This window comes from Anopheles cruzii, chromosome 3, assembly GCF_943734635.1.
Source record: "Anopheles cruzii chromosome 3, idAnoCruzAS_RS32_06, whole genome shotgun sequence".
Classification (NCBI taxonomy): Eukaryota; Metazoa; Arthropoda; class Insecta; order Diptera; family Culicidae; genus Anopheles; species Anopheles cruzii.
Window position 1 is genome coordinate 54,963,436 of NC_069145.1, and position 27,743 is coordinate 54,991,178.

The window sequence follows — 27,743 nt, forward strand, 5'->3', positions numbered from 1 at the left end:
TTGCCCCGAGAATCGACTAGGACAGGACAGTAGCAAACAGTCGCTACAAACTGTTGCACTGTTTGCACGGTGCAAACTGGAGGCACTGTTATTTTTCCACAACAAATTCGATCATTGAAATTTCGGATCCCGTCTCCGATATCCACACAATAACCAAACGCCCAGAGCAAAATATTCAAACTTCACCCGATTTAATTTGAGCCGTATTACCACTATTCTGGAAATTCCGCACTATCAACATTGTGCTCGGTTTTTTTAGTTAATGCATGATGGATTCCACGTGTTCTGCAATTTCTGGGATACATTTCACCAGCAACACCAGTTCTAGAGGTAAACATAACAGTAATGCTTTTGGTATGTGTTGTGGAACAATCGCCAGAAATTTCAAATACGTGTGTGCGTGTGTCTCGCAGGGCATGTCACGCAGTACAGGCTGCGTACGTCGCGTGATTTGCTCAAAAGCCCGTCGCAAATCCTGACCCTTACCTTCCGTGCTATGAATTAATAAGCGGACCAGATCGGCGAAAACCCTAGCGATATCGCCCGCAGCACGATTAGGCTAGTACATACCGGGGGGACGAGAAAATCCGGTGGTCCAATAACCGGGTTCCGATAGCATTGTAACAAATTATTTCGATTATCACGAGAAAGGAACCTTTGCCGACCTCTAGAGCAAGGTAGTGTAGCAACTGTTCTGGTTTCCGTGACGTCCGCCAGTGCCTAATGGTGGTAAATGGGAACCTGTTTCGGAAACCTATTTGTGCAACGGTTCTCGCAGACGGTACCGAGAATGTTAGCAAATTATGTGGCCCTCGTGCCAGCAGTCAATGGTGCGGACAATTTTGAACAAAACATTTAGTAATAAACATGAAACTCTAGCCGATTCGTGCCACAAGCCCTGGGCAAACAATTCAGAAAAGTGAATATCTGTGTTCAATGTGCCGCTGTATGTTGCCTCTTGTTGTGTAGAAAAGAAAGACGTAAAATTCAATAAATATTTTGTAAATGGCCGTTAGTTTTTTGATAGATCGATTGCGATATGAAATGCCAACGTTGGAAATGTATTCGAATCTAATCGAAACGCGTTTTAAAGCATTTACTAGGTCTAAGAGTTGAGAACCGGACTGTTAAAAAGATGGCTGTATCTATCGATTGGGACTTCCCAGTTTAGCGGTTCATTCATCATTACCTTGTTTTAACATCAGGTAAATGAGTTCAGGTCGACAAAACAAAATTAATTTAGTTTGCAACCGGTCTTTGAAAGGGTTAGACCATGTCAACTTTTGTGCCTGAAAATGACGGTTTGCGGGGATTATAATTTTTCTGCTCCGCTTGAAGAAACCTGCTTCGGAATTGCATCAAATGTTTGTCGGGACTTGTGTTTGGCAGATTGCAGTGCTTTAAGTGGTTTAAAAAATTCCAAAATGGCGATTTTACTTTACAAAAAAAAGCATCCAAGGACTCCAAAAAACGGACTTTCTGATTGGACAGAAAGGTGTGGTGTTTCACAAGCTCCTAAAACCTAATGAAAACGTAATTTCAGATCGCTACTGACAACAAATTATCAATTTGAACCATGCATTGATCGAAAAACGACCAAAATGCCCTTTTTCTGATAAAAATGGAGGCGCCTGGTTGCCGGTGGCTTCAGGGACCAGGCGCCCAAAAAACAAAACTGATTCAGGATGCTATCAAATCACTTGGATGGCAGCTGCTATTCCTCCCCGCGTTATTCACCAGACTTGGCTCTTTCTGAATGTCATTCATTTTCATCGATGGGACACGTATTGGCTGAGCAGCCCTTCGTTTTTCTTCGAGGAAGTCGAAAATTGAATGACTAATTAGTTTACTTACAAAGACAAAGAATTCTTTCGTTTTGGAATCCATGATTTAGCAAAGAGATAGAAGAAATGTATAGCTAGCGATGGCACATACTTTGAATAACATAGAAAATCGCATTAAAATTTTATAAACGTTTTTTGTGTGTTAAAAACAGTCCGGTTATCAACTCTTAGATCGTAAGAGATCAATATATCCGCAATATATTAATAGTAACAACAATACCACAAAACATTGATTTGATTTGAATACACGAAAAGCGCGAATAAAATGGGAAGTTTTTGTCCTTCAATATGTTTTAAACACTTTAATGTTCAAAAAGTTGACACGCAAAAGTTGACAAAATAAAAAAAATACACAGAAAACCCTGTATTCGCTAATAAAAATAACTTGTTTCCGTAAGAACGTCAGCTCGCGAGGCGGTTAAACTTGGGACGCCGACAGAATGTCATGCCGGAATAGGCTTTAACAAGATGCCCGCACCTGAACAGGTTACCCGAACCAAACTCGCCGGTGGCGAAGATAGAAAGCTCACCCTTTTAAGCACACCTTCGTCGCGCCAGCTGCCGACCTCCGTTAGGCCAACGGTCGACGAACGATGAGTTGGGGTCCGGAGGGGCTTAAGAACTATGGCGAGGCTTCTCGGATGCTACAAAGATAAATAAGGATCATAAATACACTCTCACACTGTCGCTCTCGAGTGCGTGCCTCGCCTGGAATGTAGTGATAAATGTCAATGGGTAATCTGATTGTACGGAAAATGAAAAGTTAATTCCAGCGAAACGAATGGGTTACGAAAGTGTCACCGTTCCTACCATTAACCTTCTGCAGGGACGGTACAGGAAAGCACCCCAAGCAGCCCTTCTGCTCACGCCACCCGGTCCACCCGGTTCGCCGGAGTGCTTAGTCTATTAAAGTTTCCGAAAAATTCTTTTCCGAAAATTCGACGAAGCAGACGGCAGCTTCATTGGCAGGGCGCCCTGCGTAAATGGTGGCATTCATTGGCACCAGGAGTGTCCGCAGGTGAAAGAAGGGACACACACAAAAATGCCGGAAAGCGGTTCGTCGAAGCAGCAGTCATCGGTATTTATTGCCCGAGTTTGCCGAAACCACAAGCGACAGGCAATGAATTCTTAGGCGAGCCACGTGGACGACGTAACTTTTGTTATTAATTTTCGTCACTCGTCAGCATCAGGCGGCCAATCGGCGGCCCATGGTAAAGAGTATGTGAGGGTCGGCGGGAGGCTACTTGTGTAGAATACGGTCCGTAATGAGTGTGGTTCTGAATAGTAGAAATAGATTATGGTCAGGGCGGGACAAGAGCAATTTCAACATCTCAACTACTTCAACCATCGCCGGCAACTGTTGTTTGCGTTGCGAACGTCGCTCCTGGTACGCGTACCTCTTGCTCATCATAAATTCAATCTGGACTTCATCAAAATTCAAATTTTACCCACCCATGTTGGGGAGACTTTTAGGCGAGACGAGTTTCCGGTTGCTCGGAAATAAGGACAGTAAGACTTTGCAGCGTCAGAAAAGAACGCGCACAGTGAATAATATTGACCTAGTGCTTGAAACTGTTGCCAGACCACTTAATTCTGTGCGCAAAGTATGAAATTGTGCACAGTATGAAGTAATGAAGTAATCGAAACGAATGACAGTTTTTTGTAACGAACTAGTTAGTACAAAGTTCATTGCTCTGAACATGTTTGGGCTATTCACAATATTTAAATGGTCCCAATAAAGGTGTATTCAAATTCAAACTACAGTTGTCGATACACATCTTTAAATCATAATTACATTTTTTACAATTTGTGAAATAACTTCTCGATTCCAGTCCAATTGTGCCACCTGAAGTTACGTAACGGTTGTGACTTTTATGCCTTTGATGTTGTCCAGCACGAACCACCTTATGGACTCTTTTGCCTTTTGTGTTTGCCAAAAATAGCTCCCGTTGAAAATAACATAAAATATTTTACTGTCCTCTAATGTGTCCCCCGATTTGCTAAAGCATATGTGCATATGTGACGATTGAAGCAATTTGCTTAATGACTCTACATTTGCTTTGATATTCTGCAGGAAAAGGTGTACTATTGCAAATACTAGGCTGCTCATTAAATTCGGAGCCTCGATAACAGAGGGCTACGATACTATAACTGCAACGAGTCTAATTTTTTTTTGTCATATTGGTACACTATCCAAATGAACGTATGGAAAGTTTCATTTAAATCGGTCACTTACTTTTTTTTACAAGCCTTTTAGTATCGACAGTATTTTTGTCACGTCACAGTATTCCTTAGAGCTGCTATGACGTCATCATTTGATGAAAACCGCTTTCCGCGCAGGATTTTTTTAGGTTTGAAAACAGATGGAAGTCGCTAAGGGCCAAATCTGATGAATAGGGTGGATACTCCAACAATTTGAAGTTTAATTGATGGATTTTTGCCATTTGTTGCACTGGGTGCATTGTTCCATTTTTAGCGAATGCGGCACCCATTTTGCAAAACTTTTTTAAGAACCCAAAACTTCAGTCAAAATACTGGTTATACTGCTCAATGAGATGGCTAGGCCTTATATTAAATCTCTTTCAGTGGTTCGATGATTTTTGAAAACGATATCCTGTATTTTTTCTACGATTTGAGGTGTTGTGCCTTTTTTTCACGTTTTTGACATGGTTCGTCTTAAAGGCTACTACGACCATGTTTAAACTCAGAAAACCCTCTTTTAACCCCCTAATTAAAGGTGAAGAGTCCTTATACACTTTCAATATTCGTTCATAATTTTCCTTGGCTTTTAAACCTTCCAAAAATAAAAATTAAATCACTGCATGATACTTGATTTTTTCCATTGAAAAAATACTATGACACGTCGATACTAAATGGCTTGTGAAAAAAAAATTAGGTGACCGATTGAAATGAAACTTCACATACGTTCATTTGAAGAGTGTACCAATATCACAAAAAAAAATCAGGCTCGTAGCAGCTCTCTTTCTTGTCGAGGCTCCGAATTTAATGAGCAGCCTAGTATTTGTTACAATTATCTTAATGACAGTAAATACGCAAATTAATTTTAGTTTATTAGGTTACGTTTTGCATCATCAAGAAAAGAAGTCAATAGTTGTTCAGACATCAGGTAAAGATAGACAAAAGAGGTTCCAACGTTGCCACGCTCTTCACAGCTCGATCGATTGCCCGCGGGTGGGCTGAAACTTGAAACTTGATATTCATCAAACGACATGTTCACGGAGCTAGAAATTTCACTAAATGGTCCAGAAAGAGCAAAGTAAACTTCATTCGCCGGTAGTAAATGGCCGAGTGCCTACGGTCGAGCGCACGCAGATGAAATGAAACGAACAAAGCCTTCTGACACGTCCGCTGGATTTGGCCGGCCTGAACTGGCAGCCTACAGACAGGGCCACCACTTCCGGTTCCGGCAACGAATCCTTTCCGTGAACGTGACTTTCAACGAAAGAAGTTCTTCAAGCCGCCCGCCCACCCGCCACCATGGGCCACCACCACTCCACGGCAGGACCGTTGTCCGTTGTCACCGAACATTATTATCCGTCTCGATTGCACGGAATGAATCATTACGCCAGCAGAAGAAGAAGCAGAAGCGGAGTGATTTCGGGGCAATTATTTGTGCTTCACGGCCAGATACGGCCCTTCAGCTCCCTGCTCCCTGAATCAACGCTTGGCTCAGGGTCAAACAAGTGAGCCGTGCCGAGGACTCAAAATCACAAACTACTTCCGGAGTGGAAGAAACCGGAGCGTCTAGGTTCAAGCGGAAAAAAAAAAATCCCGAAGAATCTCACAAAACCAACTCAACTGAAGCGAACCGGGTTTCTTCGAACCGGATTCTTTTGCGCCTCATTACACCGTGACACACGACGAGCCGAACCACGAGTGGTTCGAAGCCGTGGCCCGGAAGGAGCCGTTCCGTTCTGGTGCCTGGCGAGGGAAATTTTGCGTCAGCTCGTAAATCCCAAATAAAACGGAACGAAACCCTCGCCCGGACGCCCGGACGCCCGGAAGTTTATGACGAACTTGAAGCGAGACCACATTCTTCAGCAGCAACCCCGGTGGGGGGGCCACCGGCGAAGATAGGACACTACGGCACTACCTCTCGACACAGAAACCCGAGGCCCGGGCGATGTACGATGCTGAAGATAATGCTGCCTCCACCGTCCACAGCGCACTGTGTGCCGATGCAGAAGAACTGTCTCCAATGGGCTGTGCATTTGCGTACGGTTCTTAAAAGCCGGGCCCTCCGTCCGGGCCGAGAAGAAGCAACCCAGCCCAGAAATCCTTTTTCGTACGAACTTTTCCCGCTTGAGGTAAAAGTTTTAATCTGTCGTGCGCTTTTTTCCCTCACTCTTCCTTCTCCGTTGCCAGCTGGCGATGTATGGAAAGCAGCCGGACAGAGGGACACGAAAAAAAGAAGACGAATGAGCTTCTGTTTTAAGTTGGTTAAAAATTGATCTTTTGTGCAAATTAACATAAAACGCAGAGAAAGAGTCGGGTTTCCGGCCAAAAATCTTTTGTGTTTTTCAGCCCGCGATGAATGATGCTGAACATTATTTCAACCCCACTTCGTTTCGCTTCCCTACACTTTGCCGTTTGCTTCGCACAATGCCGCGCAACAAATGGTGTGTTGCAAGGTACTGCTCTTTTCGGTGGAGTCAACAGTTGCAGCTAATGTATGAGGTGGTTTTTCCGTATGAGAGTTGGCGGAAATGGCTGCCACAGTAACGTTTGCCGACCAGAACACAATGTTCCCATTCCCGTGCCCGGCCAAATAACCGGAACGAACTGCAAACTCTGCAAACACGCTGCCGGTTGCTGGTAATGCAAATATAAATCTCCGGCTCCCGACGAACCCGAAGCCCGGAAAAAGGTAGAGTATCGAATCGAATCAAGCCCAATCTGGTTCCGGTCCGGGAAGAAAAAAGTGCCAAAGTGCCGGTGGGGCTTATTTGGCCAGTGTAGCGGGGTAAAAGCGGGCGAATAGGGCCAACAACAACAACAACAAGAACGTCAAAACCATGACAACACGTCAGGCTTCCGGCTCACGGCGAAATCATCGCAAACCAAGTTCGCGGTACGTTCATTGCTCCCGTCATCGTCAGCGGCGGCGGCGGCGGCGAAGGAAGCATCGGTAGGCCTGTCGACAGTTCCAAGAATTAATTTCCGCCCACACTCGGGCTCAATCGAGCCCAACATCGCAGACGGAAGCATAAACACCGCCTTCGGCAGGCTTCGGAGGCTTGAACTCTGCGCTCTGCGCGTAGAAATGTCGTTATTTAACGTCACGACGGGCGTCCTTGTGATCCCTGCAGTGTGACAGAATCTGCGCTGCCGCGTACCGTGTGTTGGTGAAACGGGCACTTTAAGGCGAGTTTCACGCATCGGCAGGCGGGGCGGTTCCGCGTTTCGATTCCGTGACTGCCGCGTCCGTCGATGGGCGGAAACGTGCGAGTTAAACAATTTCATTCGGCACTTCCGGCGGGATTAAGACGACGGTGTGAATGTCTTCCGGTGGGCGGCGGAGGGGTCCTAGGTGAAGCGCTGGAAAGCAAGAGCAGTAGCACGATGGCGGCTGACAGGCGCAAAGTGCAAACAATGAAACGAGCAGCACGTGACCGAAATGAAGTCCCGTTCGGGGTTCGGCCCCTTCCGGGAGCGCCCTTGGTTTCGCTGACGATGGACGAATGGAGATGGAAGTTCCATCGGGATCGTGGAGCGAGATCGTTCGGGAATGTTTGCTGTCAGATAGAAAATTGCAACCCTGCGGGACAACATCTTTAATCTGGTAGAATTCCCTGTGCAATAGTTTCGACGTAACCGGACGACGCTACAAACAAAAAGTATGTTCACCGTGTTTGGCAATGCTAATCAACGAAAACAAGTGTCGTTGAATCTAGGGAAAATCTGGGTCTTACTTAGGGCACTGACATTTGGGGGCTTACAATTTTCGGCCTAATTCTTAGTGGTAGAGTTGATGTTGTTACGAACTAGTGATGTTCCAACAAATGAAAATATTCAGACTGTCGATGTCGCTTCACAGATTGATGTGCAGATTACAATTGCACAATGCTAGATACCTTCATAGTAATTTTTTAATTAGGAATTCTTTCATTTTAACCTTGCTATTGGCTTCGTTTAGTATTGGCGATTATTGACTTTATGTGTCATGATACAATATGCACATACTAGGTTGTATACTAAGTTTTGACGTTCGATACCTTAGGGCGCAGCTACGAGCCTAATTTTTTTTGTCATATTGATACACTATCCAAATGAACGTATGAAAAGTTTCATTTCAATCGGTCACTTAATTTTTTATTTACAAGTCATTTAGCATCGACATGTCAAAATAATTTTTCACAATTATAAAAAATCAAGTATCTTGCAGTGATTTTTTTTATTTTTGAAAGGTTTAAAGGCAAAGGAAAATTAAGATCGAATGTTGAACGTGTATAAGGACTCTTTATCTTTATTTAGGTGGTTAAAAGGGGCGGTTATGAGTTAAGACGTGGTCATAGTAGCCTTCAAGACGATCCATGTCAAAAACGTCGAAAAACAAACACAACATCGGAAATCGTAGAAAAAATACAAGATATTGTATTGGAAATTCGCCGAATCACTTAAAGAGATTTAGTGTAAGGCCTAGCCATCTCATTGAGCAGTATAACCAATATTTTGACTGATGTTTTGGGTTCCTGAAAGCTGTTTGCAAAATGGGTGCCGCATTCGCGAAAAACGGAACAAAAACGCATTCGAATGCATCTTTCTTGACAACAATTAGAGTGTTTTCGATAGGATAAAGTGGATTTTGTGCATCGAATTATCACTATGGATGATACTTGGGTCTATCACCATGATTCTGAATCAAAACAAGAGGCTAAGGAGTGGTGTGAACCTTTTTCTTCAGTTCCGAAACGAGTTCGTCCAGAAATTGCCTAAAAAGATGTTAGCATCAGTTTTGTGGGATACGAATGGAATTTTGTTAGCGGATTACTTGCAAATTGATAAAACAATAAATTTTGATTATTTTTGTAACATTTAAGACCTACTGAAAGTGAAAATTCGTGAAAAAAGACCCGGTTTGCAGAAGAAAGACAACCTCTTTCATCAGGGCAACGCACCCTGTCACAAGAGCATTTTGAAAATGGCAAAAACACATGAATTAAAGTCCGAATTGTTTGAGTATCCACCCTATTCACCAGATTTGGCCCCTAGCGACTTCCATCCGTTTTCAGACCTAAAAAAATCGTGCTCGGAAAGCGTCAGGTCAGGTCAGGTCGAAAATCAGGTTCGTAGCAGCGCCCTTTCGTATCGAACGTCAAAACTTAGTATACAACCTAGTATATGGACTTTGGTTTTGGTTTTTGATTTATTTGCTGACTCGTTCACAATTACACGCCTAAAATTAACTAAACGCCGAAAATGCCGCTGCAGGAGGTATTTATCCTGTAGAAATGCTGATGTAGCTCAAATGGTCCACGATCGTAAGATCGGATCGTATGATCGAAGCATTACTGTACGCGCATCGGATTGGAAATGCAACGTAGAAATCTGTAGATTGTTTCGAAACTCCATTAACGAGGACTCTGACTCATTCGTAGATCACCGATCTTTCGGTTTCTATGCGAAAGACGTTTGGTCGGACCATGGCAGTGTATCAACTTGAGAAAACTTTAATAAGGTACTTCATACGGCTCCGTCCGACCTAATAATCAAAAATAAATAAATTAAACAACGAGCCCTACGAAATTGTAACGTACTACTATGGAAAATATTCTGGCCATGGTTGGCTGTGGAAGGAAGAATCTCTGTAGCACGCAATACCCTACTGCTTGAGCATGGTGAAGTGGAACACTCAGCGCCACTTAGAAAGCGTCTCCTCGGAGCATCCAGAGCAGACCGTTAATATACCCATCACAAGGACTGCTCGTGCCACTCAGCTTATCAAGTTTCTTCCCTAACAGCGCCAGCCGGAATACGGCCCCGCAGGGAGTTGAGAGATTTTGAATGCGATTGAATTGACGTTTACCTTTCGGCCCGTGCTCCGTCCGACGACTGGCACCTTTCACTCAACAACTTTACCCCACCGGAGACCCGTCATAAAGAGGACTGCGTCCGATAAGAAGTCTGCCTTAATCTGGCTTTTCTTTAACGATGAAAGATTTTTGGTCCCGAAAAGCATTGTAAGCACTTTTTTATCGTCCCTCGGCACAAGTCTTAATTTTGTGCTTCGTTACGGTGAAACTTAAACGACGCCGTTCATCCTTGGCGCACTCTTTCGTCAGTGGTTACCTCTTAAAATAGTCCGTGGACAGTGCGTGGAGCCAAACGAAAGCTGCTTCTGGTGGGGCACTCACGGCAGGGCAAAAACGTGACGGGAACGTCACGGCGAAAGCTCTTCATGCTTCCGAAACCGATCGCGATTCGGCGGTTCCTTCAGGGGCACCCGAAAACATTGCGTGTTCTTATGTTTGCCCGTGGCATCATCATCATCATCATTAGGAGCTTCATGGATACGCGCGTAATAAAGTGGACGTGGAGAAAAAAATAATAATTCTTGCCCGGGAGCATAATACGAGAATAAGAACCTGACGCCACTTGATACCTAAGGCGAGTTGTTTTGTGAACCACTCCAACGCTAAATTATAGTATCTGTTCAGTGTTACCGCCTTTCTTATAACAGTTCAGACGTAAGCTAGTTCCAAGAATCAGTGCTTCATCTTAAATTGTTTATTAAAGCAGATGTTAGTAAATCTGGAAATCAGTTAATCCCTGCCGTGAATAAACCTGGAGCGTAAACATTCCATCTTTTTCTCACACATTGTGCTGGAAATTTAACACCCAGAGCATAATTTTCGAAGTAATGCACGTCCGGCGAAAAACGCGCAACCAAAACTGAATCCATTGCCATGCCTTTTGAGGATGCCATTCCCCAATTACTGTCTGCGTCGAGTCCGTTGTGGTTCCAGCCGCACTACATCTACCTCGCAGAACAATGAGGCAGGAAGTGGTGCTTCCATAAATTGCTCGGAATATTTGCATAGTTTATGATTGCACAAAACACATTTACCATCCACGGCCCACGGCAGACCGAAGCCGATCTAGACGTCGGGCCGGGATCGTTTGCTCCAACAGATCAGAAATGAATGGAAAGTTTAATTTGAAAAGTTCATATCTGCTCGAAACCGAAGCCGGGAACTGCCCCGGCTGCCCGTTGCTAATGGTTGAAAGGCCGAGATCGTCGAGCCCGCCAGCGGCCAGCTAATCTGGACCAATCGTGTCGGAACAACCCTGTCCGTCAGTGGCGCAGAAAAAGGCGCAAACCCTTTTTTCCGGCGCGCCCGTCGAGAATGATTTGCTAATGACTACGGTCATCGCGTTTCAATTGGCCTAATTGGCCCCACGGAATGGTGGACGACCTTTCCTTGTCGGAGCCACCTTGACGGAGGAGCCGCGATCTGTCATGGGGCGAAGCGCGGCACCAAACACCCCAAGAAGGGCGTGTTAAGAGGGAAGTTTTTAAATAAATTTTCACTTCATTCGCTGTCCAGTTTTTGCACCCGGTGTCGGTGTACAATTTCTTTCGCTTGGCTCGAGGGCCAGGAAGGCACACGCAAAGGTCCTACCGCTCCTCCTTGCGAATTTCTCTCCGCCACCGATCGTTTCATTTTTGGTATTCGCACTCCACGAGGAGGTTACGAGGTGAACTTGTATCAGATGCTCACGGGGCTTCAACAGTTATTGCCGGTATTTGTGTGCTATCCTGACCAACCCGTCACACTTACACGCTCGCGCACACACATACACACCAATGTGATGTCCATGGTTTGCCCCTGTGCCGCCAACATTGAATGGCCGTCAGGATGCCATTAGTCGAGTCGCAAAAACAAAAAATAGCTCCACCGTCGTAATTAAGCGCTTTTCAGATTTTCCCTTCTTGTCTCTGCAATAATAAATTATAAACCTTTTCAGCCTCGTTTTCCACCATCCGGCAACGCTCGTGGTCTCCCTGTCAGTCCCCCCCCTGAAACAGCCCTCGTGCGGAAGGTGCTTCATCATTCATTACAAAACGACGCTTTTCCGAGCTCGGCCGTCTAAATCCACTGCCAATCGGTTCATTTTTGTTTTCCGGGCTCGATCCCCAAAAAATAACGGATTACCGTGCGGTGGGCGGCCAGCCTTTTTACGACCGCGGCTGGAACCCGCGCTCCGCGGGAACCGCACGCTTCAGTGTGATTAGTTTTTCGGCACCCGAAAGTTCGCTGAGGGCCGCACCGAAATGGGTCCCCAACACTCGAATCAAGTGGTTCCTCGTGAATCGCCCAACTCAGCAGAGCGTGCAAATCGGAAAACGAATGCCATCGCACCGCGGAGCGGGACCCCAATTTGCTGCCAACCTGGTGCTAGACTGGTTCATCGTAACAAATTTTCCCGAAAAGTGGCGGATTACGGAGTGGCAGCAGCAGCAGTTATGATGATGGAAACGCGGCTACTTTTTGGCACTCCCGACAGCAGATTGGTAGGATTTAAGCTTGTATTTTTTTTCGGTTTCGGTCACCGTAACCCTTTCACCGGCTTTCGAACTTTTCCAATAATATTGAACCGAGGTGGACGACGGAAGAAGAAACCTGGCTGGCTCCTCCAAGGTGCGACAGCTGAGCTCCGCGGAAATGAACATAAGAAACAATTAAATACAGCTTAACCGGGCCTTACCGGGGGATGGGATTGTGCCGTGTAAATTTGATTAATTTTGCACTGATGTTTATGTTCCACTTTCAGCTAACTACTAACGAGCAATCTGTTTCCAGCTGTGAAAAGTGGGTTAAAATTTGATTGGATTTATCGTTTTCGGATTGGCGATTGAAGTTAAAATTGTTTCACAATTTTCACAATCAGTGGCATTAATGAGCCATTGAGAATGAGATGAGATACATTCACGTGAAAGTCGCTTAGACTGGTTCATCGTAACAAATTTTCCCGAAAAGTGGCGGATTACGGAGTGGCAGCAGCAGCAGTTATGATGATGGAAACGCGGCTACTTTTTGGCACTCCCGACAGCAGATTGGTAGGATTTAAGCTTGTATTTTTTTTCGGTTTCGGTCACCGTAACCCTTTCACCGGCTTTCGAACTTTTCCAATAATATTGAACCGAGGTGGACGACGGAAGAAGAAACCTGGCTGGCTCCTCCAAGGTGCGACAGCTGAGCTCCGCGGAAATGAACATAAGAAACAATTAAATACAGCTTAACCGGGCCTTACCGGGGGATGGGATTGTGCCGTGTAAATTTGATTAATTTTGCACTGATGTTTATGTTCCACTTTCAGCTAACTACTAACGAGCAATCTGTTTCCAGCTGTGAAAAGTGGGTTAAAATTTGATTGGATTTATCGTTTTCGGATTGGCGATTGAAGTTAAAATTGTTTCACAATTTTCACAATCAGTGGCATTAATGAGCCATTGAGAATGAGATGAGATACATTCACGTGAAAGTCGCTTAGCAAACGTAATGTTTTATTGTATGAAACGTAATGTATGAAAAATCAATTTATGATGATGAACTATTGTACGCTAATATTGTACGTTTTCTTGTAAATAAAAATAAAAATAAAATCAAATATTAGGTGCGTCCGCTGAAATTGTGCGTCGTCGCCTGTGCGTCTATTTTTGGTATAACAGTGTGGCCGGAAAGTAAGGAGAATTTCGACTTTGAACTTGTCTGTGACTCCGATAGTAATAAATTTTTGTTTTTATTTTTACGTTGGCAATGGTGTGGTTGTTGGTGACAGTGATCACCAACATCTGTGCCAAATTATACTTCAAAAAACTAATTTGTGTATATGATACGGGTCCTTTTGTAAACAATTAAAAATCGGTCCTTCGTTTTTTATAATTTCAGAAACTGTTCAACAACACAGTGCCATGAAATTTTGTGTGGGGAAGGAAATGTCTGCTGCCGGAAAGGTTGACAATGTTGCAAAAAGCCTTCGGGGAGCAAGTTCTATAGCAATCAAGAGTTTATAAATGTGTTCAAAGAAGGTCTTTAAAACGAAGCACGACCAGGGCGACCATCAACATCAACTGATGAACTAAAATCAAAGAATTGGTGCTCCAAATTTTTCGATTTACAGTTCTAAAGCTTGCTGACCGTGTCAGAGTATAGAAAATAACTGAAAGATGAGTCTTGGATATCCGCTTACGTTCCGGAAACGGCCGATCAATCGGTTCTTTATCGTGATGTTAGCTTTATCGATCGGGTTAGCGAAAAAGGAAAGCACCACGTCAAAGCAAGTTGAAAATTAAGGTCATGTTGGCAGTTTTCTTTGATTATCGTGGTTTGGTGCACCACTAATTCCTTCCAAATGGCCAAACTGTCAACAAAGAACACTGTTTGGGTAATATGCGTCGTTTGAGTTATTCTTTGTTGCATTAAAAATCTCAGATTAGTGGAGAGACAATTATTGGTTTTTCCGTATCGATCATTTCAAAAATGGGAACAGCATAGATATATTTCGTAGATTAGGAATCATTTTAAAGGTAATGCCATAGATTTGGAAGAATAAATAAAGAGTTTTTGAGTTTTAAACTAATTTCCGTCGGTTTTTGCCCACGGTAGTAAATTGTTCAACGTTTCGCAACACATACGGACCGCGTCATCCAATCAACCAGCCTGCGGAACGGGCAATAAACACCGAGTTCTCGCATAAATGCGCATTCAGTCATCATATTTCCCGTGTGCTCCCGCGTAGTTATGCATTATTCACGTTGAACGTTTCCACGGAAAAAGGATTCGCGTAAGGTTGCGCGTGTTTTCCGCCATCGCACCGGCGGCCGCCATCACACCGGAGGCTTTACTTCCGATGGCTTAGCAGGAAAATATTTCACACAAACATGGAAAAGCTCACGACGAAAAACTGATTCCCCGAGACCGACCGAGAAAGTGCACACACATTTTCTATCCATTTTCCCGCGCATACAGCACGACCGCAAAAAAGTAATCATATTTATTCAGTTTAATCAACTGCACCGGTGCGAGTGAGAGAAACAGAAAATAACACGCAGTTCCGTGTGTGTGTGTGTGCGGTGCGAGCTGCGAAACTAACTCGATTCCGCTTGTTGCCCGGTTCCCGGTTTTCCGTCCGGGAAAAACTTCAAAACTCTACCACCCAACAACTCGCTACCCATGGGTTGGGATGGTGCTACAGCGGCACTGCCCGAGTTCAGGCAGGTACTACCACCCCCACCACCGCCCTGCACCGGATGGCACAAGCTTCGGTGCCACCCACCGGAAGCCCAGTTGGGATGGCTCCTATGCTGCAGCAAAACGAATAAAGGCATTATATGGTTTTCGCGTAAAACTCGAATAATAAAATTTTACGATTATTGCCGGCGTTCGCTCCTTCGAGGTGTGTGTGTGTGTGTGTGTGTGTGGTTCCGAGTTCCGGTCCCCCGCAGCCCGGGTGCGTCGAGATTGCGTATTATCATTTTTAGATCCACACCACCAGAGCCATCGGCGTACGCATCGGCATCCTAATGGTTTTTTGCTTGCTCCTCCCGTCGAGGAGAGGCGCGCGTGAAACACATGTGTTTTTCGGACCGAACCGAAACGCCCGCCGGTGACCGAGATTCATCTCTACCACGGGGCGACCGTTTCCGGAACACGGTGGCAACGATGGGAGGGACGAAAGACCGAAACGAAACATCCAACAGCAGAAGAATGCTGCTGCCGATCCGACCCAATACGATATACGGGAAATGGTTTGTTGGTTGGTTGGGTGAAGAAACACAGCCACGTTACACCGACGACTGGCGCCACCGTGTTCCGGTTGCGTGACATTCACGGACAGGGAAGCGCAAGCGGTGGAAAATCGCAGCCCACCAAACGGCCAGAGTCCGAAAGGAGCGGGGCCTAATGAAACATCCGAATGGCTGCCCATCGGCGTGAGGCCCAGCGCATTTTGTGGTACACCACCTTTCAGAAGTTGTGCACTTCGTCCCGGGCGGGCGAGTCCTGCGTGTGTCTTCGAATTTATGCCCCACGATCACACGCTATGGAGCGTGCGGCTTTTCATCTTCCGATCTGTTGGATTGCGATGAATGGAACAGGAGCGAGCGTCTCTATTCGCGCTCTCCATTAGGAAAAGCGTAATGGAAAGCGTAGTGTCGCTTTTCACGCTAATGAATGCATTAGCGAATCTTTCTGGCTCCGTATGGTATTAGCAGCCCGACCAGGTTGCAGCGTCTCTATGTACCACAACCGAGATGTCTGTTGAAACAAGCATTTTTTTGTTTACTAGGTCTAAGAGTTGAGAACCGGACTGTTTTTAACACACAAAAAATGTTTAAAAAATTTTAATGCGATTTTCTATTTCATTCAAAGTATGTGCCATCGCTAGCTATACATTTCTCCTATTTCTCTGCTTAATCATGGATTCCCAGACGAAAGAATTCTTCGACTTTTCAAGTAAACTAATTAGTCATCCCATTTCGAGTTCTTCGTAGAAAAACGAAGGGCTGCTCAGCCAATACGTGTCCCATCGATGAAAATGAATGATATTCGGAAAGAACCAAGTCTGGTGAATAACGCGGGGAGGGTCAGCAGCTCCCATCCAAGTGATTTGATAGTATCCTGAAACAGTTTTGTTTTTTGGAGCGCCTGGTGCTTGTTGCCACGGACCACCAGGCGCCTCCATTGTAGTTAACAGGAACGGCTTTTTGGTCGTTTTCGATCAATGCATGGTTCAAATTGATCATTTGTTGTCAGTAGCGATCAGAATTAACGTTTTCATCAGGTTTTAGGAGCTTGTTAGGTTTTAGGAGCATCACACCTTTCTGTCCCATCAGAAAGTCCGTTTTTTGGAGTCCTTGGACGCTTTTTTTGTAAAGCTAAAATCTCCATTTTGATTTTTTTTAAACCACTTAAAGCATTGCGATCTTCCAAACACAAGTCCCGACAAGCATTTGGTGTGATTCCGAAGCAGTTTTCTTCAAGAGAAGCAGAAAAATAATATTTCCCGCAAAACGTCATTTTGAGGCACAAAAGTTGACATAGTTTAACCCTTTCAATGATGGGTTGCACACCGAAAAAATTTATTTTTCGACCTGAAATCATTTATCTGATGTCGAAACAAGGTAATGATGAATGCACCGCTAAACTGGGAAGTCCCAATAGACAGGTACAGCCATCTTTTTAACAGTCTGGTTCTCAACTCTTAGACCTAGTATATTACCGGGCTTTTTGGCGAGCTAAACTAATTTTGTACTACCTTTAAACCAAAATCAAAAGCCCATTCGAGCCAAGCTCAGGATTTCTCACGAAACCTGCAGGCTCAGATATATTTTTAATGCGATGCCGGTGAGTGATGAATATTCGAAAGGATCATCATTTGTCCGGTGGCCACGATATACGCACCGATCGCTGTTTCATCACCATCATGAGCACTGATCTCGGCGCCTTTCGTGCCCAATCAACTTCACTTACGCCGGCCCTGCCGAAAGCAATCATAAATGTTACGAACGAAAAACAGGCCTCACGCAGCTTCTGTCAGGAGTGTCAGATAAGATTGATGTCATCGTGCGGCATGTGAGTCAGATAATAAACTGTCAAACGCTGTGACGAAGAGCACGCGCTTCGAAATCCTGCCACCATCGAACCGCGGCGTCGAGTGCGTCAAGTTACAATACCTGCTCAGGCCCGGCCCTGCCCCGATGATGGTGATTTGATGCGAAGTATCGAACAGCACCTCAGAACACCACCTCTGGCGGGTGTGTGTGTGTGTGTGTTTTGTGTTTCTTGATGCGCGTTGGCTGATGAGAGCAGAATGATATGATACCAAAATTGAATTACACGTGGGAAGCAAAAACAGGGACGAGTGATGTATCGTGTACTGTACCTTGTACTGCGAATAAATTACGCCACCGTCGAATGAATCGCATTTTTCGCTCGTTTCCCCTTTTCTCCCGGCGCCTGAATTGGAAACCTGTTCCCGTGTAACTGTAAAATAGCTTGCGCGGTGACTGGGATCATCAGTGTTCGACGCGAACGAAACAATTTTGCAGTTTGGTTTCGAATCGATGGGGCCGCCTGGTCCCTGGTACGGCGATGGAGGCGCCTCGTATTTTACGATTGACTGCGAAACAAAACTCTGCGGGGTTGGGCGTAACAAAACTGAAAACAACACCGCGACAGTCAATAGGGTGGTACAGCTGCAGACTTGGTGAACTGGGCCCCGTTACGTGTGTCGTTGTAAAGGGTAGTGAGTATTTGTCAACTGCCAACTGACGGTTTCATCCTAGTTGAGCTTCCAGGTCGGAGCCAAGGCGAACCCAATTTCTTCACCCAAGCGGCGAAAGCGAAAGCCACTTCGCCACCGATGCCGGGGCTTTCTAGTGGCGAGAAAAATGGAAATGCTACGATTCCATTTATTCATTCGGCCACCTGCCTGAGCTAACCGCAATGCGGCCACCGGCGAGGCGATGTCGTCAGCCATCGGCCACCCCGTCACACAGAAGATCGCGCCCGGCACCGTCTCGATGCTGCTGCTGCTGCTGGAACCGTAATCTTATTTTCGCAGTATTGCCGGCTTTGAAATTGAATTTCTTGTGCAGCGTGTTGTTCTGTTGTCGCAAAACTTTCCCCTGGAAAGCTTGCCCTGGTGCTGGTAGGTTTTGGTGTCACGGAAGGCTTATTTGAAGCAGTTTTGAAATCAAAATTGGTTTCATGCACCCTGGCGTCGTCCCGGTTGACTCGAGTAGACTGTTTGCGTTGTTGCGTTTGTTTGTTTTTTTTTTGTTTTTTTCATTTCGCAAAACATGAAACGAACGGCGTTTGGTTTACCTACAGGTCTATTGACAAACCGTGGCACCGCCACTCGTTCGCGGCGGTGTTTTTCTTATTTCGCCGGATTACGTCCATGCAATGTTTCCGAGGGATGCTTTGGATGCGATGACATCATGATCTAGCGGATGGTGTACCTGGACCACGGGAAGACCAGAGATGATATTAAATTTGCTATGAATGTTTGCTGTTTTCAGATCCTCTTTTAATGGAATTGTTATAGTTTACTAACAAGCTTGCCATTCTTGCATTTCTGCAGCTAATCTTACTAGTATTTTGTATTTTTTTTTTGAATCAATGGTTTTCTTGATGTTTTGTATAGTTTTGTTCAACTTTACCCATTTGTGGTACTTTTTAGATAAAATTAATAAGAATCATGAGTAGTTAATGACTCCAAGTAGTGATGGATGTGTTGGAATGGGCCGAGCTGTATGATTATCAACTAAAATGTTTGTGACTCGCCATGCTGATAAACTCTCAGAAATCAAAAGCTGAAATTACGAGTTAATCGATTAAAAACTACAAACTCTCTTTTGCTACAGCATTTGAATCCATCTTGAATTAGTGCCTCGAAATCTTATAGTCAAACCAAAATAAATGCATTAGAACTATGAGCATGCTGTACTATTGCATCTTTGTTTTACATTATTTGAAATACTAAGTCGAAATGGTTATCTAAAAAATCGTAAAATATTAATCATGAAAATCAAAACCAAATAAAATATCGAAATGGAAAGTAAAACTGAATTATTATTAACCAAATTTTTTTAAAACACGACCATATTCTCTCCTCTTCGCGAGCATATTCTTGGCCAGCACCAGAACCACAATTCCTAGCTCTTTTGCAATTTTATTCAATTATTGATCAGCGAAACGATAGATTTTCTGGTGACACAAACGACTCACAAAATTGTCTTCGACTGTTGAAAATTATTATCAAACACACGTATTTTTCTCATCATGTCCTTTCTCCATTGCATACACCCAAACACGCATCAATACCCAATTTTCCGCTGAGATTTAAAATGGCACCAATTTCTTTCATGCTGTATAAAAAAACAATGGGGCTGTCCATCCCACCTTCGCCCAGCATTTGTTTCGTCAGTCCACCCAGGAACCGTTTATAAATCATGAATAAAATACACATTTTCGTTCATCGGTTATTATGCAAATCTACGTTCGAAACAAACATAATGCTAACCATTCCCACGTCCCGTTATGAATTGCTGCACGGCCTGAGCGTCCATTTTCTGGTTCTGTTTTGTTTCTATTTGCTTCTTTGAGCTTCCTTCCGTTCGGTAAACATTTCACCCCAGAGACTGCCGTGATTCCCGCGAGATTCCGTCTGCAGGACCTTTCGCAGGACTGTTTGCGTATGTGCCTTGGTGGCCGTGCTGTCAGCCAGACCCGTACACGCCACACCAGCCATCGCTGAAAGCTGCCAATCACAAGGAATGCGTTTCCGGAGACGAAGGACCTCTCACAACACTTTCACCCCGAGGCACGGAAGACAGTTGACTGTGAAAACAAAAAACAAAAGCGGAAAAGCCTTTTCGTTTCCCACACACACACACACACACACTCGTAGGTTGTCTCGTAGCGAACACCATTTTCTCCAACCACACATGCACACATCCTTCGCGCGGTGGAGCAGCACTTTCGAAAGGATGGGTGTACATGATTTCAGGATTTTCTTCAGACCCTCAGATCAGCTCCGGTGGGCTTTCAACACAAACAAACGCACACACACACACACACGCATGTGGTGCAATCACTCACAGTGCCTGGGTCTCGGGTCTCGGCGAAAGGCTGCATCCGTTTTGTTGCGTTTTGTGGCTTCTGGTTTTGTCCGACCGTTAAGGATGCTGTTCCGGGTGCTGCGTTCGGCTGTCATCCTGTAGCCTGTATGTTTGTTGGCAGTGTTTTCATTTCACGTTGGTTCCGATTATCCTCCCCTTTTGTGCTTCTTCTGCTTCTGTCGTGCCCCTTGCCCAGCGTCAGGGGCCGGGTTTCCGGGTTCCAATCGAAACGCTTGTCCGTTGCATACTTTTTTGTGTGTTGAAGGAAGCTTGAGCGGTTGTGGCATAGCAGAGGGGTTCTCTTCTTTTTGGACTTCACGCCAGCCGGCCGGAGTTGAGGACTGGACTGAGGACCCAGGCCAAATGCACCCAGAATTATCACGAGGCTCAAGCTGCGATTCAAAATTTGAATTTTTCTCGCCTTCCGGCAGTTGATGTCAGCATCGTTCAATGGGTGCAGTGGTGCATGTGCAGGAGCTTTCTTGTGCAACGATTTCGTATGCAGTTATTTTGTATCCGTTGTGTCAAAAGATCTATCATTCTTTTGATTGCGATTTTTTCCCTTCCCTCCGAGCCGCATGTCCGAAACTGTCCCAAATTTGAAAAGAATTGAGGACGATAGATTTATTTTCTTTAAAGGATGCCATTTCGAACGACTTGTGTGAACAGTAACATACGTCAAACTTCTGTCGGTTGATGAATGAGTCTTCCTCAAACCGGACCGATGTCTAGACGTGCCGAGTAGGCGGGAGTAACAGTTTCGCGACAGCCCGTGACCGCCAAGCGATTGATGGCGACACCCCTTCGCGACTAGACTGCCAACTGCCTGGACGCAAATACGCATCCAGCACATCCTTCCACATCGGGCGACCGCCATTTTGGCGCTCGTTCAACTAGGGTCGTGTACCTCGATTCGCGTCTGGCTCTTTTTGCTGTCCTCAAATTAAAATGCAAAACGGTTTGCCAAACCCACATTCTTCATTTCCACTTGCGCGCGTCATTTTCCCGGGCACCATTTGGAAAACCTGGCTCGGCATCCATCCAGCGGTTCCCGGCAGTGACACCAAGCATTGAATTTCGATTATACAGTCCGCTAAGTCGGGGAGTGAAAATCTTCAGCCAACTTAACGCTTCCTCTGCAAACCGGACCGGATGCAGACTGCGGGCGGTCGGACCGAAGTCGGACGGAATGGAGAGGAAGGGGATCTTTTCATTCAAACGGTCCGCCAACCGTCAAGGCGGGTGAGCAACGGGACGACCATTGGTGACAATAGAAGCAGAAGGGTACCGATTCACCACCGTCTGGAGGCTATATTGATTGGTAAAGTGCCCTGAGTCATAGATGGGAGACCCGTCGGTCTGAGCATATGGCGGTTCGTCGTCGGGTTACCATTTGCAAAGCCTTTCAAAATCAATGTAGCGCATAAAATGTCCTTTTTGTGCTGAACATTTTCCACCGCTCTGGGCTACTCTTTGGGCACTAAACCGGGAAACTTTATAAGTATTCAACCAAAGCCGTTACATTAATCACTTAATCAATCTGTTCGAACTATCTCCTCAAGTGCACAAGAGGTTAGACTTCAATGAAAATCTTGAAACAAATCAACATCATTACGAGAGGAAACTAACTCATTGAATACACCTTCGGGACCACCGCTCTTAAAGTTAGATCTAACGTTACGGTTTAAGGATGTCGCAATGAACTGCAGTGAAGTACCTCGTTGCCGAAAACATTCTGTTTATAAATTTCTTAATGTTATCTTTTCGCCCACCGAGCCCATGGACTTTCAGTAATGGAAAGGACCTCAAGTAGAAAAAGTCAATCCTCTTTTAATTAATATTTGTGCAACAACACACCGTATGCGTCAACAGATTTCAGTAGGCTGTAAGAATGTAGCTACTCCAGGCGTGCGTCGCCACGCCTCATTTCATTCGTATTTCTCGATTATCCGGCGTTTCAGAGCATCGGGCTTCCCAGTGACGTATCCGATCGGCTTCCTTTCTCGCTTCCCGTTCGATACATGCCCAAACACGAACCAGTTAAATTTGGTTCAAATTGCTTCCCTTTTTTTAAAGTGGGAAGGGGTTTCAAATATTACCCAACACATTTAATCTTCCCAAAAACTCCCAACTGCAGAATTGGGTTCGATTTGTTCGAAAACAAGCCGAATTACACTGAATTTTATGTTACATTTGTATGAAAGGGCCCCCTTCCCGGAGGTGTGAGAGGGTCGCACTGTCCTTTATTCACTGTGTGGTGTAACAAAACTACGCTGTGTAAAATTTCACGCGGATTGGTTCTGTAGTTTTGGAGAAATTGCAGAAAAAAAAAATCCAAGAATAAATACGATATCCGAAACCTGGAAATTGTTAAATTTAACTAGGGGAGCAGGAGCGACTGGTAGGTAGCACCATTGACTTGCATGCAATATTGCATGCAACATTTGGTTTCAAAAACTTGTATACAATATTGAATGCAACATTTGGTTTCAAAAACGTGTACACAATGTTGTATGCAATCTTGATTGCAAAGCTTGCATGGAAAAATTGCGTAATAATATTGCATGATACTGTCAAACAAATTTGTTTTGCAAAAAATATTTAAAGCTTACATTGAAATTGAGCAGAATGAGAGAATGAATTAGAATTAGAATTAATGTTATGTGTTACGAATAATATTTTGTACATAAAAGCTGTGTATTGTGTAAAAGTTTTGTACATAAAAGTTGATGTCACAGAAAACTAACGTAGAAAAACGGCTCAAGAAAATGTGCTTGCTGCAAACTGGTGCTAGAGCACATTATTTATTTATTATTTAGAACCGAGTTTGAGCGCTACGACTAAAAATGGCGAACATGTCATAAGGGTTTTGCTGTTTGAAGTTCATTCCACATTTCCGCTGTCGATTTTCCCAACAATGAAGTGGGTAACTTTGATGTTCATGATTGTTTTTGCTTCACTACCGTTACATTAGTCAATAAACATCTACGGACCCTCCAAAAGTCAATCCTCCGACAACGCAATCTGACTTCCCACGGCAGGCCACGATAGGGTTCGGATAAAAAGTAGCATATTCACATTCGCTGCTAGAAAAACGGCTGACCATCCGCAAGCACCACCACCACCCACCAACCCAGCCACTCTCCCGCCCAGCTGAGTTCATTCACTTTCACATGGTTCATCGCATCGGTTTATCATCTAAAAACTTTCAACATTCGACCCCGTTTTCGTGGCCCGTTTCCACTGGCCCCGAACCGCCGAAAGCAGAATAACAAAAAAACAATGCATGCACAAACGCACACGCACTCTCACAGGTCCCGGCGTTACGCCTTAACACCGTGCACCAGTGACCCACTGTTCGTGTCGCGCGTGAAAATGGGGAAAAATTGAATGAAAAGCTTCCGAAGGAGCACGAGCCACGAGGCTACTACCGTTCAGCCGGCTGTCAGCCGGAGTGCGCCTGTGCGCGATCGCTTGCCACGCTGTGTTTTCCCCAGTTTTCCCCAGTTTTCCCAGCATCCGTTTTCTGTCGCTCCTGGTTGAGAATGTAAACACCGAACACGAGCTCGTGGACCGGACCGAATGCTGTCAGTTTGGCACCGAAGCCAGCAGGCGATCGGCCCGCCAGCCTCGGACAGCATAGACACAGCAACGTGCGAGAAACATCTCTCGGAGACATGGCAACAGCAAGCTGCAAGCTGTAGACGGGGCACGTTCAGGCTCCAGTCTAGCTCCAGACTTTAGCGCGGACGGTGGAGCTTTCGGTCTGATTCGGTCTTTCGTCCTTTGAGCGTTTTCCACGGTCGGTTCCAAGTGCGGTTCGACGTTCGGACGAGTGCGAGTTCTGCGGTTGGCTTGGGAATAGTGAGTCAACCGGACGGTTTGCTAAGAAACGAGACCGTAAGCATAGCCATTTCTTCCCAGCGTATGTGCGTGCGCCATTGCTGTCATAATTTTGATTAGAAACAAACAACAGTCCCTGGGAAGCCGCGGAAGTTCTGGCGGTGGTCACAGTGGTATAGCTTCAAGATAGTAAACTTCAGCGGTTGTGACAGACGCGAGTAATACACCCGAGGCCCGTGGCTATATCACTCCAATCTACAATCTCTAATAGTTCACCGGAAGCTTGTTGTGTCAAACTGTTGACTCAGAGTGTCTGTGTGTGTGTGTGTGGTACAATAGCGACACAGTTGCCAGCGCCTACCGCAAACCACTCCGGAAGCCGGTTCCGGAAGCAGTCCGGGATGAGCACGGCATCGCATCGGATTTATTGACCGAGCGTCGCGGGGCAGGAGTTTCTCATAAAAATATTCAGTGAAGTAATTTCCTCCCAATCACTAGGCCATGTTGCCACGGGAATGGCAAAAACGTGGCGCACGTTAGCATAAAATATGTTCCGCAGTTCCGGCACCTTTTCGGAACCGGTCTGGATCTACCGCACTTCGCTTACCATGTTGACATGTTGACAGTGACGATAAAGGGTGCCATCCAGCCGGTTCGTCTGTGGTTGGCAATAATTATGTTGATGTTAATCCGCAATGTCTAATAATCATAATACGAGTTCACGAATTAATTCACTCCGAGTCGTACCGTTGACGTGCGCCTTCCGCGGATCGGCGGTGGAGCAAAAGTTTCGCCGCTCTTCCGACGTCAGGATTAAGGGCTAAGGCTCGCGCGTTAAAAGTACTTGACACTGTGCCGAACTTCACCAGGAGTGGGCGATTTTCCGGTGGGTTTAGCGTTATGACTTGCCGACGTGTACCTGGTGATTGTTGCCGTTTGTGCTACGGATTGCTCCTAAATCTTCGATCCAACGCAAAACACGGGCAGCGCGACGTCGCTATTGTGTGATAAATGAAGTGTTTCTTGGTTGGGAGGACGAGCTGAAGAAATAATCGTAAACAGGCTCGAGCTGAGCTGAGAAGGCTCTCGCGGGGCGGCTCTCCGGAGGGTCGTAAAACTCCTTCCCGCTCGACCTCGAAGGGATAAGCCGCTCGCCGCGAAGTGGATTGTGTGTGATTATAGCGAAATAAGAAGATTCCCCGAGTGCGGCACGCGGCACGCTATGAAACGCGCCAGCTGGCCAGCAGCGTCCGGCAGTTTGCGAAGTGTAAATTGGTTCTCGTAGAGCCTCGAGTTTTATCGACAGATCACTGCCTCACCAGAGAAAGGAGGGAGAAAAGGACCGTCCTCAGCGCATCTGTGTGCTCCAACTGCGGCTGAGGTTAGTATGTATTCAAGCGCAAGGTTCACCCAAGATTTTGTGGGTTCATAATTTCCATCACCCGCAGCTCGTCGGTGGCGCCCTCTTTTTTTGTATGTGGCCTTTTCACGCGAAAATAAAACGAACGCACGCTCGGGTTGAGGGAGGGGCGAAGGGCGCAAAAGTTCATTTCAACTGTTGTTGAAATTCGCCCCACCAGAAAGCACAACTTGAAACTTTCCATACACCTCCGGCCGGTAGCCGAGCCTCGCCGAGGATTTGCGGCGGAAGTTCGCTGACAGACGCGACGCGATGTTTTGCTGAGGAGCTGCAAAACACTGTTGATCGTCTTTGGAAAACTTGCCGGCCTCGAAGGAACACAAATAATAACATTGCGCAACGACGCCGATGTCGAGTGCCGCCACCCGGGCCCCCTCCCTGTGTCCTGCAGCTAAGCGGTAATTCAGCGGGACACAGTTTAATAAGTTCCGCGTGCGCTTCCGGCGCCCCGTTTCCTTGGCAGGCGCGGCTTGTTTATCAGCGGCCAACTTATCAGACTAAACATGGTGGCGTTTGGTGGCTGGCTGGCAGCGGCTTAATGGACTTTCGCTATCGCCCGGTCCGGTGCTTTTTGCGCATCCGAACAGAAAACTTTCCCCCGGTGGCTAGTGTCAATTTTTGCCGGCTATTTAGGGGAAATAGCCATTCGATGGTGTTCTGACTGCCCTGTTGTTTGTGTTGCTGACAGAGCCATTGGCGTAAGCGATGCGATTGTAAACGCCGCCGCCAGTTGATCAACATGTTTGCTCTTTTGCCGTCACACGATGCTTTATCGTTATGGGAAGCAATAAAGCCGATAATTTGATGCTCTCTCCTTCGGAGTGTTGATGAAAGTCGCGCCAAACCGATTATGATCCATCGCATCACTATGAATGAGGTTAAACGGTTTATTGTTAAACAGATTGTCCATCGATGGCACTGTGACACACTTTACTAATCTGCTTACGGTGCTCAGATTATTGCTAAGCGTTTAGCGGCCATCGTTAATATGCTGCCCGCGAGGCTTGTATCGTTAAGCGTGAACATATGTTTGGTAGCGAAACAATAGCTCAACTAATAGCTGGTCATTGAGCTTTTGTGTATCGGTTTTTTTGTTTGCTTATTTACTTGACACACACAGATGAGAGATACGGTGTTTGAAGAAAACGGACGGCTACATTAGCCCCTCTCTCGGACGGGTATCAGTAGCGCCCCTTCGTAACAGGAGGCTCATTAAATTAGTGATGCACATGCGGAACCATTATTCAGAGAATCCCATATAATCACATACAAAATAGCTTAACTACCCAATTATTAGCCCCCGGGCACGCCCGACCGGCAAAGAACCGCCCGGCAAACGATTGTTATGCGCGCTGACAAACGAGCACAACATCCCCTACAATTGCGAAGACAAAGAACCGAACAAGGCGAGACCCAGGCGTCCCTGGGTCCTGTCCGATCCGGGGTCGTCGTCGGGTCGTACGGGTTTACTTTTCTAATCATGTCAAATGAGTGGTTGCAGAAAAATGGCCTTGTTAGACTACCTACTTCGGGGCCATTAAGTGAGGCCCTAATGAGAGTCCCTCGGACAGGACCCTCGGACAGTGACGGAGACCTACGATTGCGCGCCTGACGCCTCACGACGACGACTGTCGGTGCGAACGCAACAAAACGCTAAACAATATCCCTTAGCCCGACGCAAACGGGAGTCATTTATCAAACTCCCAGTGCCCCGGCGCCTGGGTGCTCCGACGCGATGCGATGAATATGCTGAAATGTGTAGTTACGTCGCCAAATCGGCGGTGCGCCAAACCGACGACGGCGGCGAAGCCTGGCAGCCAGCATTAAGGGCACAGCGCATACGGAAGGCCGCGCGTTAAGGTTTCTGCATCCCCACGAACCGTGGGATCATAAATTATCCCTAAGCTAGAAATAATCTACTGCTCGTGAATACTAAAACGAATTCTTAACGAATGTAGCCTGTTTACGCTTGGCAGTCGTGGCG

The 27,743-nt window shown here is 45.8% G+C and overlaps 1 protein-coding gene across 1 annotated transcript in view; it reads left to right on the forward strand.

The window, feature by feature from the left end:
• The window catches only part of LOC128270618 (facilitated trehalose transporter Tret1-like), a 63,896-nt gene that overhangs the window by 1,576 nt on the left and 34,577 nt on the right, over positions 1–27,743 (forward strand). The window lies entirely within an intron of this gene.